This window comes from Triturus cristatus, chromosome 8 (assembly GCF_964204655.1).
Source record: "Triturus cristatus chromosome 8, aTriCri1.1, whole genome shotgun sequence".
Lineage (NCBI taxonomy): Eukaryota > Metazoa > Chordata > Amphibia > Caudata > Salamandridae > Triturus > Triturus cristatus.
In genome coordinates, this window is record NC_140591.1 from 1,496,866,279 (window position 1) to 1,496,888,837 (window position 22,559).

Here is a 22,559-nt window from a genome sequence, read left to right on the forward strand (position 1 = left end):
CCAGTGCTGCATCTTTTAGCCCAGCACAGACCCTGAAAAGTAATTCTAAGCGAAATTACCAGTAACTTGTATTTCCTTCTATAGGAATCCATTGTGTGGTTTTCACCAGAAAATTTTCTAAGTGTCCATTTTTGAAACGTACAAATATGCCTCTAAATTCAGCCGAACTACGAATTCCGATTTACTCACCTGTAATCAGGAGAGAACCCAGTGCTGCATCTTATAGCCCAGCACAGACCCTGAAAAGTAATTCCAAGCGTACTTACCAGTAACTTGTATTTCCTTCTATAGGAATCCATTGTGTGGTTTTCACCTTAAAATTTTAAAAGTGTCCATTTTTGAAATGTACAAATATTCCTCTAAAATCAGCCGAACTACGAATTCCGATTTACTCACCTTTTATCAGGAGAGAACCCAGGGCTGCATCTTTTAGCACAGCACTGACCCTGAAAAGTAGTTCTAAGGGTACTTACCAGTAACTTGTATTTCCTTCCATAGGAATCCATTGTGTGGTTTTCACCAGAAAATGTTCTGTATCCATTTTTGAAATGTACAAATATTCCTCTAAAATCAGCCGAACTACGAATTCCGATTTACTCATCTGTAATCAGGAGAGAACCCAGTGCTGCATCTTTTAGTCCAGCACAGACCCTGAAAAGTAATTCTAAGCGTACTTACCAGTAACTTGTATTTCCTTCCATAGGAATCCATTGTGTGGTTTTCACCAGAAAATTTTCTAAGTGTCCATTTTTTAAACGTTCAAATACGCCTCTAAAATCAGCCGAACTACGAATTCCGATTTACTCACCTGTCATCAGGAAAGAACCAAGGGCTGCATCTTTTAGCCAAGCACTGACCCTGAAAAGTAATTCTAAGCGTACTTACCAGTAACTTGTATTTCCTTCCATAGGAATCCATTCTGTGGTTTTCACCAGAAAATGTTCTGTATCCATTTTTGAAATGTACAAATATTCCTCTAAAATCAGCCGAACTACGAATTCCGATTTACTCATCTGTAATCAGGAGAGAACCCAGTGCTGCATCTTTTAGTCCAGCACAGACCCTGAATAGTAATTCTAAGCGTACTTACCACTAACTTGTATATCCTTCCATAGGAATCCATTGTGTGGTTTTCACCAGAAAATTTTCAGTGTGTATTTTTGAAACGTACAAATATGCCTCTAAAATCAGCCGAACTACGAATTCCGATTTACTCACCTGTTATCAGGAGAGAACTCAGTGCTGCATCTTTTAGCCCAGCACAGACCCTGAAAAGTAATTCTAAGCGTACTTACCAGTAACTTGTATTTCCTTCCATAGGAATCCATTGTGTGGATTTCACCAGAAAATTTCTAAGTGTCCCTTTTTGAAACGTACAAATATTCCTCTAAAATCAGCCAAACTACGAATTCCGATTTACTCACCTGTCATCAGGAAAGAACCCAGGGCTGCATCTTTTAGCCCAGCACTGACCCTGAAAAGTAATTCTAAGCGTACTTACCAGTAACTTGTATTTCCTTCCATAGGAATCCATTCTGTGGTTTTCACCAGAAAATTTTCAATGTGTATATTTGAAACATACAAATATGCCTCTAAAATCAGCAGAACTACGAATTCCGATTTACTCACCTGTTATCAGGAGAGAACTCAGTGCTGCATCTTTTAGCTCAGCACAGACCCTGAAAAGTAATTCTAAGCGTACTTACCAGTAACTTGTATTTCCTTCCATAGGAATCCATTGTGTGGATTTCACCAGAAAATTTCTAAGTGTCCCTTTTTGAAACGTACAAATATTCCTCTAAAATCAGCCAAACTACGAATTCCGATTTACTCACCTGTCATCAGGAAAGAACCCAGGGCTGCATCTTTTAGCCCAGCACTGACCCTGAAAAGTAATTCTAAGCGTACTTACCAGTAACTTGTATTTCCTTCCATAGGAATCCATTGTGTGGTTTTCACCAGAAAATATTTAGTGTGTATTTTTGAAACGTACAAATATGCCTCTAAAATCAGCCGAACTACGAATTCCGATTTACTCACCTGTTATCAGGAGAGAACTCAGTGCTGCATCTTTTAGCCCAGCACAGACCCTGAAAAGTAATTCTAAGCGTACTTACCAGTAACTTGTATTTCCTTCCATAGGAATCCATTGTGTGGATTTCACCAGAAAATTTCTAAGTGTCCCTTTTTGAAACGTACAAATATTTCTCTAAAATCAGCCAAACTACGAATTCCGATTTACTCACCTGTCATCAGGAAAGAATCCAGGGCTGCATCTTTTAGCCCAGCACTGACCCTGAAAAGTAATTCTAAGCGTACTTACCAGTAACTTGTATTTCCTTCCATAGGAATCCATTGTGTGGTTTTCACCAGAAAATTTTCTGTGTCCATTTTTCAAATGTACAAATATTCCTCTAAATTCAGCTGAACTACGAATTCCGATTTACTCACCTGTAATCAAGAGAGAACCCAGTGCTGCATCTTTTAGCCCAGCACAGACCCTGAAAAGTAATTCTAAGCGTACTTACCAGTAACTTGTACTTCCTTCCATAGGAATCCATTGTGTGGTTTTCACCAGAAAATGTTCTGTGTCCATTTTTCAAATGTACAAATATTACTCTAAATTCAGCTGAACTACGAATTCCGATTAACTCACCTGTAATCAGGAGAGAACCCAGTGCTGCATCTTTTAGCCCAGCACAGACCCTGAAAAGTAATTCTAAGTGTACTTACCAGTAACTTGTATTTCCTTCCATAGGAATCCATTGTGTGGTTTTCACCTTAAAATTTTCAAAGTGTCCATTTTTGAAAGGTACAAATATTCCTCTAAAATCAGCCGAACTACGAATACCGATTTACTCACCTGTTATCAGGAGAGAACCCAGGGCTGCATCTTTTAGCCCAGCACTGACCCTGAAAAGTAATTCTAAGCGTACTTACCAGTAACTTGTATTTCCTTTCATAGGAATCCATTGTGTGGTTTACACCAGAACATTTTCTGTGTCCATTTTTGAAATGTACAATTATTCCATTAAAATCAGCCGAACTACGAATTCCGATTTACTCATCTGTAATCAGAAGAGAACCCAGTGCTGCATCTTTTAGCCCAGCACAGACTCTGAAAAGTAATTCTAAGCGAAATTACCAGTAACTTGTATTTCCTTCCATAGGAATCAATTGTGTGGTTTTCACCAGAAAATTTTCTAAGTGTCCATTTTTGAAACGTACAAATATGCCTCTAAATTCAGCCGAACTACGAATTCCGATTTACTCACCTGTAATCAGGAGAGAACCCAGTGCTGCATCTTATAGCCCAGCACAGACCCTGAAAAGTAATTCCAAGCGTACTTACCAGTAACTTGTATTTCCTTCTATAGGAATCCATTGTGTGGTTTTCACCTTAAAATTTTAAAAGTGTCCATTTTTTAAATGTACAAATATTCCTCTAAAATCAGCCGAACTACGAATTCCGATTTACTCACCTTTTATCAGGAGAGAACCCAGGGCTGCATCTTTTAGCACAGCACTGACCCTGAAAAGTAGTTCTAAGGGTACTTACCAGTAACTTGTATTTCCTTCCATAGGAATCCATTGTGTGTTTTTCACCAGAAAATTTTCTGTGTCTATTTTTGAAACGTACAAATATTCCTCTAAAATCAGCCGAACTACGAATTCCGATTTACTCATCTGTAATCAGGAGAGAACCCAGTGGTGCATCTTTTAGTCCAGCACAGACCCTGAAAAGTAATTCTAAGCGTACTTACCAGTAACTTGTATTTCCTACCATAGGAATCCATTGTGTGTTTTTCACCAGAAAATTTTCTGTGTCTATTTTTGAAACGTACAAATATTCCTCTAAAATCAGCCGAACTACGAATTCCGATTTACTCACTTGTAATCAGGAGAGAACCCAGTGCTGCATCTTTTAGCCCAGCACAGACCCTGAAAAGTAATTCCAAGCGTACTTACCAGTAACTTGTATTTCCTTCCATAGGAATCCATTGTGTGGTTTTCACCAGACAATTTTCTGTGTCCATTTTTGAAACGTACAAATATTCCTCTAAAATCAGCCGAACTACGAATTCCGATTTACTCACCTGTAATCAGGAGAGAACCCAGTGCTGCATCTTTTATCCCAGCACAGACCCTGAAAAGTAATTCTAAGCGTACTTACCAGTAACTTGTATTTCCTTCCATAGGAATCCATTGTGTGGTTTTCACCAGAAAATTTTCTAAGTGTCCATTTTTGAAACGTACAAATATTGCTCTAAAATCAGCCGAACTACGAATTCCGATTTACTCACCTGTCATCAGGAAAGAACCCAGGGCTGCATCTTTTAGCCAAGCACTGACCCTGAAAAGTAATTCTAAGCGTACTTACCAGTAACTTGTATTTCCTTCCATAGGAATCCATTCTGTGGTTTTCACCAGAAAATGTTCTGTATCTATTTTTGAAATGTACAAATATTCCTCTAAAATCAGCCGAACTACGAATTCCGATTTACTCATCTGTAATCAGGAGAGAACCCAGTGCTGCATCTTTTAGTCCAGCACAGACCCTGAAAAGTAATTCTAAGCGTACTTACCAGTAACTTGTATATCCTTCCATAGGAATCCATTGTGTGGTTTTCACCAGAAAATTTTCAGTGTGTATTTTTGAAACGTACAAATATTCCTCTAAAATCAGCCGAACTACGAATTCTGATTTACTCACCTGTTATCAGGAGAGAACCCAGTGCTGCATCTTTTAGCCCAGCACTGACCGTGAAAAGTAATTCTAAGCGTACTTACCAGTAACTTGTATTTCCTTCTATAGGAATCCATTGTGTGGTTTTCACCTTAAAATTTTAAAAGTGTCCATTTTTGAAATGTACAAATATTCCTCTAAAATCAGCCGAACTACGAATTCCGATTTACTCACCTTTTATCAGGAGAGAACCCAGGGCTGCATCTTTTAGCACAGCACTGACCCTGAAAAGTAGTTGTAAGGGTACTTACCAGTAACTTGTATTTCCTTCCATAGGAATCCATTGTGTGGTTTTCACCAAAAAATTTTCTGTATCCATTTTTGAAATGTACAAATATTCCTCTAAAATCAGCCGAACTACGAATTCCGATTTACTCATCTGTAATCAGGAGAGAACCCAGTGCTGCATCTTTTAGTCCAGCACAGACCCTGAAAAGTAATTCTAAGCGTACTTACCAGTAACTTGTATTTCCTACCATAGGAATCCATTGTGTGTTTTTCACCAGAACATTTTCTGTGTCTATTTTTGAAACGTACAAATATTCCTCTAAAATCAGCCGAACTACGAATTCCGATTTACTCACCTGTAATCAGGAGAGAACCCAGTGCTGCATCTTTTAGCCCAGCACAGACCCTGAAAAGTAATTCCAAGCGTACTTACCAGTAACTTGTATTTCCTTCCATAGGAATCCATTGTGTGGTTTTCACCAGAAAATTTTCTGTGTCCATTTTTGAAACGTACAAATATTCCTCTAAAATCAGCCGAACTACGAATTCCGATTTACTCACCTGTAATCAGGAGAGAACCCAGTGCTGCATCTTTTATCCCAGCACAGACCCTGAAAAGTAATTCCAAGCGTACTTACCAGTAACTTGTATTTCCTTCCATAGGAATCCATTGTGTGGTTTTCACCAGAAAATTTCTAAGTGTCCATTTTTGAAACGTACAAATATTCCTCTAAAATCAGCCGAACTACGAATTCCGATTTACTCACCTGTCATCAGGAAAGAACCCAGGGCTGCATCTTTTAGCCCAGCACTGACCCTGAAAAGTAATTCTAAGCGTACTTACCAGTAACTTGTATTTCCTTCTATAGGAATCCATTGTGTGGTTTTCACCTTAAAATTTTAAGTGTCCATTTTTGAAATGTACAAATATTCCTCTAAAATCAGCCGAACTACGAATTCCGATTTACTCACCTTTTATCAGGAGAGAACCCAGGGCTGCATCTTTTAGCACAGCACTGACCCTGAAAAGTAGTTCTAAGGGTACTTACCAGTAACTTGTATTTCCTTCCATAGGAATCCATTGTGTGGTTTTCACCAGAAAATTTTCTGTATCCATTTTTGAAATGTACAAATATTCCTCTAAAATCAGCCGAACTACGAATTCCGATTTACTCATCTGTAATCAGGAGAGAACCCAGTGCTGCATCTTTTAGTCCAGCACAGACCCTGAAAAGTAATTCTAAGCGTACTTACCAGTAACTTGTATTTCCTACCATAGGAATCCATTGTGTGTTTTTCACCAGAAAATTTTCTGTGTCTATTTTTGAAACGTACAAATATTCCTCTAAAATCAGCCGAACTACGAATTCCGATTTACTCACCTGTAATCAGGAGAGAACCCAGTGCTGCATCTTTTAGCCCAGCACAGACCCTGAAAAGTAATTCCAAGCGTACTTACCAGTAACTTGTATTTCCTTCCATAGGAATCCATTGTGTGGTTTTCACCAGAAAATTTTCTGTGTCCATTTTTGAAACGTACAAATATTCCTCTAAAATCAGCCGATTTACGAATTCCGATTTACTCACCTGTAATCAGGAGAGAACCCAGTGCTGCATCTTTTATCCCAGCACAGACCCTGAAAAGTAATTCCAAGCGTACTTACCAGTAACTTGTATTTCCTTCCATAGGAATCCATTGTGTGGTTTTCACCAGAAAATTTTCTAAGTGTCCATTTTTGAAATGTACAAATATTCCTCTAAATTCAGCTGAACTACGAATACCGATTTACTCACCTGTTATCAGGAGAGAACCCAGGGCTGCATCTTTTAGCCCAGCACTGACCCTGAAAAGTAATTCTAAGCGTACTTACCAGTAACTTGTATTTCCTTTCATAGGAATCCATTGTGTGGTTTACACCAGAAAATTTTCTGTGTCCATTTTTGAAATGTACAATTATTCCTCTAAAATCAGCCGAACTACGAATTCCGATTTACTCATCTGTAATCAGAAGAGAACCCAGTGCTGCATCTTTTAGCCCAGCACAGACTCTGAAAAGTAATTCTAAGCGAAATTACCAGTAACTTGTATTTCCTTCCATAGGAATCAATTGTGTGGTTTTCACCAGAAAATTTTCTAAGTGTCCATTTTTGAAACGTACAAATATGCCTCTAAATTCAGCCGAACTACGAATTCCGATTTACTCACCTGTAATCAGGAGAGAACCCAGTGCTGCATCTTATAGCCCAGCACAGACCCTGAAAAGTAATTCCAAGCGTACTTACCAGTAACTTGTATTTCCTTCTATAGGAATCCATTGTGTGGTTTTCACCTTAAAATTTTAAGTGTCCATTTTTGAAATGTACAAATATTCCTCTAAAATCAGCCGAACTACGAATTCCGATTTACTCACCTTTTATCAGGAGAGAACCCAGGGCTGCATCTTTTAGCACAGCACTGACCCTGAAAAGTAGTTCTAAGGGTACTTACCAGTAACTTGTATTTCCTTCCATAGGAATCCATTGTGTGTTTTTCACCAGAAAATTTTCTGTGTCTATTTTTGAAACGTACAAATATTCCTCTAAAATCAGCCGAACTACGAATTCCGATTTACTCATCTGTAATCAGGAGAGAACCCAGTGCTGCATCTTTTAGTCCAGCACAGACCCTGAAAAGTAATTCTAAGCGTACTTACCAGTAACTTGTATTTCCTACCATAGGAATCCATTGTGTGTTTTTCACCAGAAAATTTTCTGTGTCTATTTTTGAAACGTACAAATATTCCTCTAAAATCAGCCGAACTACGAATTTCGATTTACTCACTTGTAATCAGGAGAGAACCCAGTGCTGCATCTTTTAGCCCAGCACAGACCCTGAAAAGTAATTTCAAGCGTACTTACCAGTAACTTGTATTTCCTTCCATAGGAATCCATTGTGTGGTTTTCACCAGAAAATTTTCTGTGTCCATTTTTGAAACGTACAAATATTCCTCTAAAATCAGCCGAACTACGAATTCCGATTTACTCACCTGTAATCAGGAGAGAACCCAGTGCTGCATCTTTTATCCCAGCACAGACCCTGAAAAGTAATTCCAAGCGTACTTACCAGTAACTTGTATTTCCTTCCATAGGAATCCATTGTGTGGTTTTCACCAGAAAATTTTCTAAGTGTCCATTTTTGAAATGTACAAATATTCCTCTAAATTCAGCTGAACTACGAATTCCGATTTACTCACCTGTAATCAGGAGAGAACCCAGTGCTGCATCTTTTAGTCCAGCACAGACCCTGAAAAGTAATTCTAAGCGTACTTACCAGTAACTTGTATTTCCTACCATAGGAATCCATTGTGTGTTTTTCACCAGAAAATTTTCTGTGTCTATTTTTGAAACGTACAAATATTCCTCTAAAATCAGCCGAACTACGAATTCCGATTTACTCACTTGTAATCAGGAGAGAACCCAGTGCTGCATCTTTTAGCCCAGCACAGACCCTGAAAAGTAATTCCAAGCGTACTTACCAGTAACTTGTATTTCCTTCCATAGGAATCCATTGTGTGGTTTTCACCAGAAAATTTTCTGTGTCCATTTTTGAAACGTACAAATATTCCTCTAAAATCAGCCGAACTACGAATTCCGATTTACTCACCTGTAATCAGGAGAGAACCCAGTGCTGCATCTTTTATCCCAGCACAGACCCTGAAAAGTAATTCCAAGCGTATTTACCAGTAACTTGTATTTCCTTCCATAGGAATCCATTGTGTGGTTTTCACCAGAAAATTTTGTAAGTGTCCATTTTTGAAACGTACAAATATTCCTCTAAAATCAGCCGAACTACGAATTCCGATTTACTCACCTGTCATCAGGAAAGAACCCAGGGCTGCATCTTTTAGCCCAGCACTGACCCTGAAAAGTAATTCTAAGCGTACTTACCAGTAACTTGTATTTCCTTCTATGGGAATCCATTGTGTGGTTTTCACCTTAAAATTTTAAAAGTGTCCATTTTTGAAATGTACAAATATTCCTCTAAAATCAGCCGAACTACGAATTCCGATTTACTCACCTTTTATCAGGAGAGAACCCAGGGCTGCATCTTTTAGCACAGCACTGACCCTGAAAAGTAGTTCTAAGGGTACTTACCAGTAACTTGTATTTCCTTCCATAGGAATCCATTGTGTGGTTTTCACCAGAAAATTTTCTGTGTCCATTTTTGAAACGTACAAATATTCCTCTAAAATCAGCCGAACTACGAATTCCGATTTACTCACCTGTAATCAGGAGAGAACCCAGTGCTGCATCTTTTATCCCAGCACAGACCCTGAAAAGTAATTCCAAGCGAAATTACCAGTAACTTGTATTTCCTTCCATAGGAATCAATTGTGTGGTTTTCACCAGAAAATTTTCTAAGTGTCCATTTTTGAAACGTACAAATATGCCTCTAAATTCAGCCGAACTACGAATTCCGATTTACTCACCTGTAATCAGGAGAGAACCCAGTGCTGCATCTTATAGCCCAGCACAGACCCTGAAAAGTAATTCCAAGCGTACTTACCAGTAACTTGTATTTCCTTCTATAGGAATCCATTGTGTGGTTTTCACCTTAAAATTTTAAAAGTGTCCATTTTTGAAATGTACAAATATTCCTCTAAAATCAGCCGAACTACGAATTCCGATTTACTCACCTTTTATCAGGAGAGAACCCAGGGCTGCATCTTTTAGCACAGCACTGACCCTGAAAAGTAGTTCTAAGGGTACTTACCAGTAACTTGTATTTCCTTCCATAGGAATCCATTGTGTGTTTTTCACCAGAAAATTTTCTGTGTCTATTTTTGAAACGTACAAATATTCCTCTAAAATCAGCCGAACTACGAATTCCGATTTACTCATCTGTAATCAGGAGAGAACCCAGTGCTGCATCTTTTAGTCCAGCACAGACCCTGAAAAGTAATTCTAAGCGTACTTACCAGTAACTTGTATTTCCTACCATAGGAATCCATTGTGTGTTTTTCACCAGAAAATTTTCTGTGTCTATTTTTGAAACGTACAAATATTCCTCTAAAATCAGCCGAACTACGAATTCCGATTTACTCACCTGTAATCAGGAGAGAACCCAGTGCTGCATCTTTTAGCCCAGCACAGATCCTGAAAAGTAATTCCAAGCGTACTTACCAGTAACTTGTATTTCCTTCCATAGGAATCCATTGTGTGGTTTTCACCAGAAAATTTTCTGTGTCCATTTTTGAAACGTACAAATATTCCTCTAAAATCAGCCGAACTACGAATTCCGATTTACTCACCTGTAATCAGGAGAGAACCCAGTGCTGCATCTTTTATCCCAGCACAGACCCTGAAAAGTAATTCCAAGCGTACTTACCAGTAACTTGTATTTCCTTCCATAGGAATCCATTGTGTGGTTTTCACCAGAAAATTTTCTAAGTGTTCATTTTTGAAACGTACAAATATTCCTCTAAAATCAGCCGAACTACGAATTCCGATTTACTCACCTGTCATCAGGAAAGAACCCAGGGCTGCATCTTTTAGCCCAGCACTGACCCTGAAAAGTAATTCTAAGCGTACTTACCAGTAACTTGTATTTCCTTCTATAGGAATCCATTGTGTGGTTTTCACCTTAAAATTTTAAAAGTGTCCATTTTTGAAATGTACAAATATTCCTCTAAAATCAGCCGGACTACGAATTCCGATTTACTCACCTGTAATCAGGAGAGAACCCAGGGCTGCATCTTTTAGCCCAGCACTGACCCTGAAAAGTAATTCTAAGCGTACTTACCAGTAACTTGTATTTCCTTCCATAGGAATCCATTCTGTGGTTTTCACCAGAAAATTTTCTGTATCCATTTTTGAAATGTACAAATATTCCTCTAAAATCAGCCAAACTACGAATTCCGATTTACTCATCTGTAATCAGGAGATAACCCAGTGCTGCATCTTTTAGCCCAGCACAGACCCTGAAAAGTAATTCAAAGCGTACTTACCAGTAACTTGTATTTCCTTCCATAGGAATCCATTGTGTGGTTTTCACCAGAAAATTTTCTGTGTCCATTTTTGAAACGTACAAATATTCCTCTAAAATCAGGCGAACTACGAATTCCGATTAACTCACCTGTAATCAGGAGAGAACCCAGTGATGCATCTTTTATCCCAGCACAGACCCTGAAAAGTAATTCCAAGCGTACTTACCAGTAACTTGTATTTCCTTCCATAGGAATCCATTGTGTGGTTTTCACCAGAAAATTTTCTAAGTGTCCATTTTTGAAACGTACAAATATGCCTCTAAAATCAGCCGAACTATGACTTCCGATTTACTCACCTGTAATCAGGAGAGAACCCAGTGCTACATCTTTTAGGCCAGCACAGACCCTGAAAAGTAATTCTAAGCGTACTTACCAGTAACTTGTATTTCCTTCCATAGGAATCCATTGTGTGGTTTTCACCTTAAAATTTTCAAAGTGTCCATTTTTGAAACGTGCAAATATTCCTCTAAAATCGTCCGAACTACGAATTCCGATTTACTCACCTGTCATCAGGAAAGAACCCAGGGCTGCATCTTTTAGCCCAGCACTGACCCTGAAAAGTAATTCTAAGCGTACTTACCAGTAACTTGTATTTCCTTCCATAGGAATCTATTGTGTGGTTTTCACCAGAAAATTTTCTGTGTCCATTTTTGAAATGTACAAATATTCCTCTAAAATCAGCCGAACTACGAATTACGATTTAGTAATCTGTAATCAGGAGAGAACCCAGTGCTGCATCTTTTAGCCCAGCACAGACCCTGAAAAATAATTTCAAGCGTACTTACCAGTAACTTGTATTTCCTTCAATAGGAATCCATTGTGTGGTTTTCAGCAGAAAATTTTCTGTGTCCATTTTTGAAACGTACAAATATGCCTCTAAAATCAGCCGAACTATGACTTCCGATTTACTCACCTGTTATCAGGAGAGAACCCAGGGCTGCAACTTTTAGCTCAGCACTGAACCTGAAAAGTAATTCTAAGCCTACTTACCAGTAACTTGTATTTCCTTCCAAAGGAATCCATGGGGTGGTTTTCACCAGAAAATTTTCTGTGTCCATTTTTGAAATGTACAAATATTCCTCTAAAATCAGCCGGACTACGAATTCCGATTTACTCACCTGTAATCAGGAGAGAACCCAGGGCTGCATCTTTTAGCCCAGCACAGACCCTGAAAAGTAATTCTAAGCGTACTTACCAGTAACTTGTATTTCCTTCCATAGGAATCCATTGTGTGGATTTCACCAGAAAATTTCTAAGTGTCCCTTTTTGAAACGTACAAATATTCCTCTAAAATCAGCCAAACTACGAATTCCGATTTACTCACCTGTCATCAGGAGAGAACCCAGTGCTGCATCTTTTAGCCCAGCACAGACCCTGAAAAGTAATTCTAAGCGTACTTACCATTAACTTGTATTTCCTTCCATAGGAATCCATTGTGTGGTTTTCACCTTAAAATTTTCAAAGTGTCCATTTTTGAAAGGTACAAATATTCCTCTAAAATCAGCCGAACTACGAATTCCGATTTACTCACCTGTTATCAGGAGAGAACCCAGGGCTGCATCTTTTAGCCCAGCACTGACCCTGAAAAGTAATTCTAAGCGTACTTACCAGTAACTTGTATTTCCTTCCATAGGAATCCATTGTGTGGTTTACACCAGAAAATTTTCTGTGTCCATTTTTGAAATGTACAATTATTCCTCTAAAATCAGCCGAACTACGAATTCCGATTTACTCATCTGTAATCAGAAGAGAACCCAGTGCTGCATCTTTTAGCCCAGCACAGACCCTGAAAAGTAATTCTAAGCGAAATTACCAGTAACTTGTATTTCCTTCTATAGGAATCCATTGTGTGGTTTTCACCAGAAAATTTTCTAAGTGTCCATTTTTGAAACGTACAAATATGCCTCTAAATTCAGCCGAACTACGAATTCCGATTTACTCACCTGTAATCAGGAGAGAACCCAGTGCTGCATCTTATAGCCCAGCACAGACCCTGAAAAGTAATTCCAAGCGTACTTACCAGTAACTTGTATTTCCTTCTATAGGAATCCATTGTGTGGTTTTCACCTTAAAATTTTAAAAGTGTCCATTTTTGAAATGTACAAATATTCCTCTAAAATCAGCCGAACTACGAATTCCGATTTACTCACCTTTTATCAGGAGAGAACCCAGGGCTGCATCTTTTAGCACAGCACTGACCCTGAAAAGTAGTTCTAAGGGTACTTACCAGTAACTTGTATTTCCTTCCATAGGAATCCATTGTGTGGTTTTCCCCAGAAAATGTTCTGTATCCATTTTTGAAATGTACAAATATTCCTCTAAAATCAGCCGAACTACGAATTCCGATTTACTCATCTGTAATCAGGAGAGAACCCAGTGCTGCATCTTTTAGTCCAGCACAGACCCTGAAAAGTAATTCTAAGCGTACTTACCAGTAACTTGTATTTCCTTCCATAGGAATCCATTGTGTGGTTTTCACCAGAAAATTTTCTAAGTGTCCATTTTTTAAACGTTCAAATACGCCTCTAAAATCAGCCGAACTACGAATTCCGATTTACTCACCTGTCATCAGGAAAGAACCAAGGGCTGCATCTTTTAGCCAAGCACTGACCCTGAAAAGTAATTCTAAGCGTACTTACCAGTAACTTGTATTTCCTTCCATAGGAATCCATTCTGTGGTTTTCACCAGAAAATGTTCTGTATCCATTTTTGAAATGTACAAATATTCCTCTAAAATCAGCCGAACTACGAATTCCGATTTACTCATCTGTAATCAGGAGAGAACCCAGTGCTGCATCTTTTAGTCCAGCACAGACCCTGAATAGTAATTCTAAGCGTACTTACCACTAACTTGTATATCCTTCCATAGGAATCCATTGTGTGGTTTTCACCAGAAAATTTTCAGTGTGTATTTTTGAAACGTACAAATATGCCTCTAAAATCAGCCGAACTACGAATTCCGATTTACTCACCTGTTATCAGGAGAGAACTCAGTGCTGCATCTTTTAGCCCAGCACAGACCCTGAAAAGTAATTCTAAGCGTACTTACCAGTAACTTGTATTTCCTTCCATAGGAATCCATTGTGTGGATTTCACCAGAAAATTTCTAAGTGTCCCTTTTTGAAACGTACAAATATTCCTCTAAAATCAGCCAAACTACGAATTCCGATTTACTCACCTGTCATCAGGAAAGAACCCAGGGCTGCATCTTTTAGCCCAGCACTGACCCTGAAAAGTAATTCTAAGCGTACTTACCAGTAACTTGTATTTCCTTCCATAGGAATCCATTCTGTGGTTTTCACCAGAAAATTTTCAATGTGTATATTTGAAACATACAAATATGCCTCTAAAATCAGCAGAACTACGAATTCCGATTTACTCACCTGTTATCAGGAGAGAACTCAGTGCTGCATCTTTTAGCTCAGCACAGACCCTGAAAAGTAATTCTAAGCGTACTTACCAGTAACTTGTATTTCCTTCCATAGGAATCCATTGTGTGGATTTCACCCGAAAATTTCTAAGTGTCCCTTTTTGAAACGTACAAATATTCCTCTAAAATCAGCCAAACTACGAATTCCGATTTACTCACCTGTCATCAGGAAAGAACCCAGGGCTGCATCTTTTAGCCCAGCACTGACCCTGAAAAGTAATTCTAAGCGTACTTACCAGTAACTTGTATTTCCTTCCATAGGAATCCATTGTGTGGTTTTCACCAGAAAATATTTAGTGTGTATTTTTGAAACGTACAAATATGCCTCTAAAATCAGCCGAACTACGAATTCCGATTTACTCACCTGTTATCAGGAGAGAACTCAGTGCTGCATCTTTTAGCCCAGCACAGACCCTGAAAAGTAATTCTAAGCGTACTTACCAGTAACTTGTATTTCCTTCCATAGGAATCCATTGTGTGGATTTCACCAGAAAATTTCTAAGTGTCCCTTTTTGAAACGTACAAATATTTCTCTAAAATCAGCCAAACTACGAATTCCGATTTACTCACCTGTCATCAGGAAAGAATCCAGGGCTGCATCTTTTAGCCCAGCACTGACCCTGAAAAGTAATTCTAAGCGTACTTACCAGTAACTTGTATTTCCTTCCATAGGAATCCATTGTGTGGTTTTCACCAGAAAATTTTCTGTGTCCATTTTTCAAATGTACAAATATTCCTCTAAATTCAGCTGAACTACGAATTCCGATTTACTCACCTGTAATCAAGAGAGAACCCAGTGCTGCATCTTTTAGCCCAGCACAGACCCTGAAAAGTAATTCTAAGCGTACTTACCAGTAACTTGTACTTCCTTCCATAGGAATCCATTGTGTGGTTTTCACCAGAAAATGTTCTGTGTCCATTTTTCAAATGTACAAATATTACTCTAAATTCAGCTGAACTACGAATTCCGATTAACTCACCTGTAATCAGGAGAGAACCCAGTGCTGCATCTTTTAGCCCAGCACAGACCCTGAAAAGTAATTCTAAGTGTACTTACCAGTAACTTGTATTTCCTTCCATAGGAATCCATTGTGTGGTTTTCACCTTAAAATTTTCAAAGTGTCCATTTTTGAAAGGTACAAATATTCCTCTAAAATCAGCCGAACTACGAATACCGATTTACTCACCTGTTATCAGGAGAGAACCCAGGGCTGCATCTTTTAGCCCAGCACTGACCCTGAAAAGTAATTCTAAGCGTACTTACCAGTAACTTGTATTTCCTTTCATAGGAATCCATTGTGTGGTTTACACCAGAACATTTTCTGTGTCCATTTTTGAAATGTACAATTATTCCATTAAAATCAGCCGAACTACGAATTCCGATTTACTCATCTGTAATCAGAAGAGAACCCAGTGCTGCATCTTTTAGCCCAGCACAGACTCTGAAAAGTAATTCTAAGCGAAATTACCAGTAACTTGTATTTCCTTCCATAGGAATCAATTGTGTGGTTTTCACCAGAAAATTTTCTAAGTGTCCATTTTTGAAACGTACAAATATGCCTCTAAATTCAGCCGAACTACGAATTCCGATTTACTCACCTGTAATCAGGAGAGAACCCAGTGCTGCATCTTATAGCCCAGCACAGACCCTGAAAAGTAATTCCAAGCGTACTTACCAGTAACTTGTATTTCCTTCTATAGGAATCCATTGTGTGGTTTTCACCTTAAAATTTTAAAAGTGTCCATTTTTTAAATGTACAAATATTCCTCTAAAATCAGCCGAACTACGAATTCCGATTTACTCACCTTTTATCAGGAGAGAACCCAGGGCTGCATCTTTTAGCACAGCACTGACCCTGAAAAGTAGTTCTAAGGGTACTTACCAGTAACTTGTATTTCCTTCCATAGGAATCCATTGTGTGTTTTTCACCAGAAAATTTTCTGTGTCTATTTTTGAAACGTACAAATATTCCTCTAAAATCAGCCGAACTACGAATTCCGATTTACTCATCTGTAATCAGGAGAGAACCCAGTGCTGCATCTTTTAGTCCAGCACAGACCCTGAAAAGTAATTCTAAGCGTACTTACCAGTAACTTGTATTTCCTACCATAGGAATCCATTGTGTGTTTTTCACCAGAAAATTTTCTGTGTCTATTTTTGAAACGTACAAATATTCCTCTAAAATCAGCCGAACTACGAATTCCGATTTACTCACTTGTAATCAGGAGAGAACCCAGTGCTGCATCTTTTAGCCCAGCACAGACCCTGAAAAGTAATTCCAAGCGTACTTACCAGTAACTTGTATTTCCTTCCATAGGAATCCATTGTGTGGTTTTCACCAGAAAATTTTCTGTGTCCATTTTTGAAACGTACAAATATTCCTCTAAAATCAGCCGAACTACGAATTCCGATTTACTCACCTGTAATCAGGAGAGAACCCAGTGCTGCATCTTTTATCCCAGCACAGACCCTGAAAAGTAATTCCAAGCGTACTTACCAGTAACTTGTATTTCCTTCCATAGGAATCCATTCTGTGGTTTTCACCAGAAAATGTTCTGTATCCATTTTTGAAATGTACAAATATTCCTCTAAAATCAGCCGAACTACGAATTCCGATTTACTCATCTGTAATCAGGAGAGAACCCAGTGCTGCATCTTTTAGTCCAGCACAGACCCTGAAAAGTAATTCTAAGCGTACTTACCAGTAACTTGTATATCCTTCCATAGGAATCCATTGTGTGGTTTTCACCTTAAAATTTTAAAAGTGTCCATTTTTGAAATGTACAAATATTCCTCTAAAATCAGCCGAACTACGAATTCCGATTTACTCACCTTTTATCAGGAGAGAACCCAGGGCTGCATCTTTTAGCACAGCACTGACCCTGAAAAGTAGTTGTAAGGGTACTTACCAGTAACTTGTATTTCCTTCCATAGGAATCCATTGTGTGGTTTTCACCAAAAAATTTTCTGTATCCATTTTTGAAATGTACAAATATTCCTCTAAAATCAGCCGAACTACGAATTCCGATTTACTCATCTGTAATCAGGAGAGAACCCAGTGCTGCATCTTTTAGTCCAGCACAGACCCTGAAAAGTAATTCTAAGCGTACTTACCAGTAACTTGTATTTCCTACCATAGGAATCCATTGAGTGTTTTTCACCAGAAAATTTTCTGTGTCTATTTTTGAAACGTACAAATATTCCTCTAAAATCAGCCGAACTACGAATTCCGATTTACTCACCTGTAATCAGGAGAGAACCCAGTGCTGCATCTTTTAGCCCAGCACAGACCCTGAAAAGTAATTCCAAGCGTACTTACCAGTAACTTGTATTTCCTTCCATAGGAATCCATTGTGTGGTTTTCACCAGAAAATTTTCTGTGTCCATTTTTGAAACGTACAAATATTCCTCTAAAATCAGCCGAACTACGAATTCCGATTTACTCACCTGTAATCAGGAGAGAACCCAGTGCTGCATCTTTTATCCCAGCACAGACCCTGAAAAGTAATTCCAAGCGTACTTACCAGTAACTTGTATTTCCTTCCATAGGAATCCATTGTGTGGTTTTCACCAGAAAATTTTCTAAGTGTCCATTTTTGAAACGTACAAATATTCCTCTAAAATCAGCCGAACTACGAATTCCGATTTACTCACCTGTCATCAGGAAAGAACCCAGGGCTGCATCTTTTAGCCCAGCACTGACCCTGAAAAGTAATTCTAAGCGTACTTACCAGTAACTTGTATTTCCTTCTATAGGAATCCATTGTGTGGTTTTCACCTTAAAATTTTAAGTGTCCATTTTTGAAATGTACAAATATTCCTCTAAAATCAGCCGAACTACGAATTCCGATTTACTCACCTTTTATCAGGAGAGAACCCAGGGCTGCATCTTTTAGCACAGCACTGACCCTGAAAAGTAGTTCTAAGGGTACTTACCAGTAACTTGTATTTCCTTCCATAGGAATCCATTGTGTGGTTTTCACCAGAAAATTTTCTGTATCCATTTTTGAAATGTACAAATATTCCTCTAAAATCAGCCGAACTACGAATTCCGATTTACTCATCTGTAATCAGGAGAGAACCCAGTGCTGCATCTTTTAGTCCAGCACAGACCCTGAAAAGTAATTCTAAGCGTACTTACCAGTAACTTGTATTTCCTACCATAGGAATCCATTGTGTGTTTTTCACCAGAAAATTTTCTGTGTCTATTTTTGAAACGTACAAATATTCCTCTAAAATCAGCCGAACTACGAATTCCGATTTACTCACCTGTAATCAGGAGAGAACCCAGTGCTGCATCTTTTAGCCCAGCACAGACCCTGAAAAGTAATTCCAAGCGTACTTACCAGTAACTTGTATTTCCTTCCATAGGAATCCATTGTGTGGTTTTCACCAGAAAATTTTCTGTGTCCATTTTTGAAACGTACAAATATTCCTCTAAAATCAGCCGAACTACGAATTCCGATTTACTCACCTGTAATCAGGAGAGAACCCAGTGCTGCATCTTTTATCCCAGCACAGACCCTGAAAAGTAATTCCAAGCGTACTTACCAGTAACTTGTATTTCCTTCCATAGGAATCCATTGTGTGGTTTTCACCAGAAAATTTTCTAAGTGTCCATTTTTGAAATGTACAAATATTCCTCTAAATTCAGCTGAACTACGAATACCGATTTACTCACCTGTTATCAGGAGAGAACCCAGGGCTGCATCTTTTAGCCCAGCACTGACCCTGAAAAGTAATTCTAAGCGTACTTACCAGTAACTTGTATTTCCTTTCATAGGAATCCATTGTGTGGTTTACACCAGAAAATTTTCTGTGTCCATTTTTGAAATGTACAATTATTCCTCTAAAATCAGCCGAACTACGAATTCCGATTTACTCATCTGTAATCAGAAGAGAACCCAGTGCTGCATCTTTTAGCCCAGCACAGACTCTGAAAAGTAATTCTAAGCGAAATTACCAGTAACTTGTATTTCCTTCCATAGGAATCAATTGTGTGGTTTTCACCAGAAAATTTTCTAAGTGTCCATTTTTGAAACGTACAAATATGCCTCTAAATTCAGCCGAACTACGAATTCCGATTTACTCACCTGTAATCAGGAGAGAACCCAGTGCTGCATCTTATAGCCCAGCACAGACCCTGAAAAGTAATTCCAAGCGTACTTACCAGTAACTTGTATTTCCTTCTATAGGAATCCATTGTGTGGTTTTCACCTTAAAATTTTAAGTGTCCATTTTTGAAATGTACAAATATTCCTCTAAAATCAGCCGAACTACGAATTCCGATTTACTCACCTTTTATCAGGAGAGAACCCAGGGCTGCATCTTTTAGCACAGCACTGACCCTGAAAAGTAGTTCTAAGGGTACTTACCAGTAACTTGTATTTCCTTCCATAGGAATCCATTGTGTGTTTTTCACCAGAAAATTTTCTGTGTCTATTTTTGAAACGTACAAATATTCCTCTAAAATCAGCCGAACTACGAATTCCGATTTACTCATCTGTAATCAGGAGAGAACCCAGTGCTGCATCTTTTAGTCCAGCACAGACCCTGAAAAGTAATTCTAAGCGTACTTACCAGTAACTTGTATTTCCTACCATAGGAATCCATTGTGTGTTTTTCACCAGAAAATTTTCTGTGTCTATTTTTGAAACGTACAAATATTCCTCTAAAATCAGCCGAACTACGAATTTCGATTTACTCACTTGTAATCAGGAGAGAACCCAGTGCTGCATCTTTTAGCCCAGCACAGACCCTGAAAAGTAATTCCAAGCGTACTTACCAGTAACTTGTATTTCCTTCCATAGGAATCCATTGTGTGGTTTTCACCAGAAAATTTTCTGTGTCCATTTTTGAAACGTACAAATATTCCTCTAAAATCAGCCGAACTACGAATTCCGATTTACTCACCTGTAATCAGGAGAGAACCCAGTGCTGCATCTTTTATCCCAGCACAGACCCTGAAAAGTAATTCCAAGCGTACTTACCAGTAACTTGTATTTCCTTCCATAGGAATCCATTGTGTGGTTTTCACCAGAAAATTTTCTAAGTGTCCATTTTTGAAATGTACAAATATTCCTCTAAATTCAGCTGAACTACGAATTCCGATTTACTCACCTGTAATCAGGAGAGAACCCAGTGCTGCATCTTTTAGTCCAGCACAGACCCTGAAAAGTAATTCTAAGCGTACTTACCAGTAACTTGTATTTCCTACCATAGGAATCCATTGTGTGTTTTTCACCAGAAAATTTTCTGTGTCTATTTTTGAAACGTACAAATATTCCTCTAAAATCAGCCGAACTACGAATTCCGATTTACTCACTTGTAATCAGGAGAGAACCCAGTGCTGCATCTTTTAGCCCAGCACAGACCCTGAAAAGTAATTCCAAGCGTACTTACCAGTAACTTGTATTTCCTTCCATAGGAATCCATTGTGTGGTTTTCACCAGAAAATTTTCTGTGTCCATTTTTGAAACGTACAAATATTCCTCTAAAATCAGCCGAACTACGAATTCCGATTTACTCACCTGTAATCAGGAGAGAACCCAGTGCTGCATCTTTTATCCCAGCACAGACCCTGAAAAGTAATTCCAAGCGTATTTACCAGTAACTTGTATTTCCTTCCATAGGAATCCATTGTGTGGTTTTCACCAGAAAATTTTCTAAGTGTCCATTTTTGAAACGTACAAATATTCCTCTAAAATCAGCCGAACTACGAATTCCGATTTACTCACCTGTCATCAGGAAAGAACCCAGGGCTGCATCTTTTAGCCCAGCACTGACCCTGAAAAGTAATTCTAAGCGTACTTACCAGTAACTTGTATTTCCTTCTATGGGAATCCATTGTGTGGTTTTCACCTTAAAATTTTAAAAGTGTCCATTTTTGAAATGTACAAATATTCCTCTAAAATCAGCCGAACTACGAATTCCGATTTACTCACCTTTTATCAGGAGAGAACCCAGGGCTGCATCTTTTAGCACAGCACTGACCCTGAAAAGTAGTTCTAAGGGTACTTACCAGTAACTTGTATTTCCTTCCATAGGAATCCATTGTGTGGTTTTCACCAGAAAATTTTCTGTGTCCATTTTTGAAACGTACAAATATTCCTCTAAAATCAGCCGAACTACGAATTCCGATTTACTCACCTGTAATCAGGAGAGAACCCAGTGCTGCATCTTTTATCCCAGCACAGACCCTGAAAAGTAATTCCAAGCGAAATTACCAGTAACTTGTATTTCCTTCCATAGGAATCAATTGTGTGGTTTTCACCAGAAAATTTTCTAAGTGTCCATTTTTGAAACGTACAAATATGCCTCTAAATTCAGCCGAACTACGAATTCCGATTTACTCACCTGTAATCAGGAGAGAACCCAGTGCTGCATCTTATAGCCCAGCACAGACCCTGAAAAGTAATTCCAAGCGTACTTACCAGTAACTTGTATTTCCTTCTATAGGAATCCATTGTGTGGTTTTCACCTTAAAATTTTAAAAGTGTCCATTTTTGAAATGTACAAATATTCCTCTAAAATCAGCCGAACTACGAATTCCGATTTACTCACCTTTTATCAGGAGAGAACCCAGGGCTGCATCTTTTAGCACAGCACTGACCCTGAAAAGTAGTTCTAAGGGTACTTACCAGTAACTTGTATTTCCTTCCATAGGAATCCATTGTGTGTTTTTCACCAGAAAATTTTCTGTGTCTATTTTTGAAACGTACAAATATTCCTCTAAAATCAGCCGAACTACGAATTCCGATTTACTCATCTGTAATCAGGAGAGAACCCAGTGCTGCATCTTTTAGTCCAGCACAGACCCTGAAAAGTAATTCTAAGCGTACTTACCAGTAACTTGTATTTCCTACCATAGGAATCCATTGTGTGTTTTTCACCAGAAAATTTTCTGTGTCTATTTTTGAAACGTACAAATATTCCTCTAAAATCAGCCGAACTACGAATTCCGATTTACTCACCTGTAATCAGGAGAGAACCCAGTGCTGCATCTTTTAGCCCAGCACAGATCCTGAAAAGTAATTCCAAGCGTACTTACCAGTAACTTGTATTTCCTTCCATAGGAATCCATTGTGTGGTTTTCACCAGAAAATTTTCTGTGTCCATTTTTGAAAC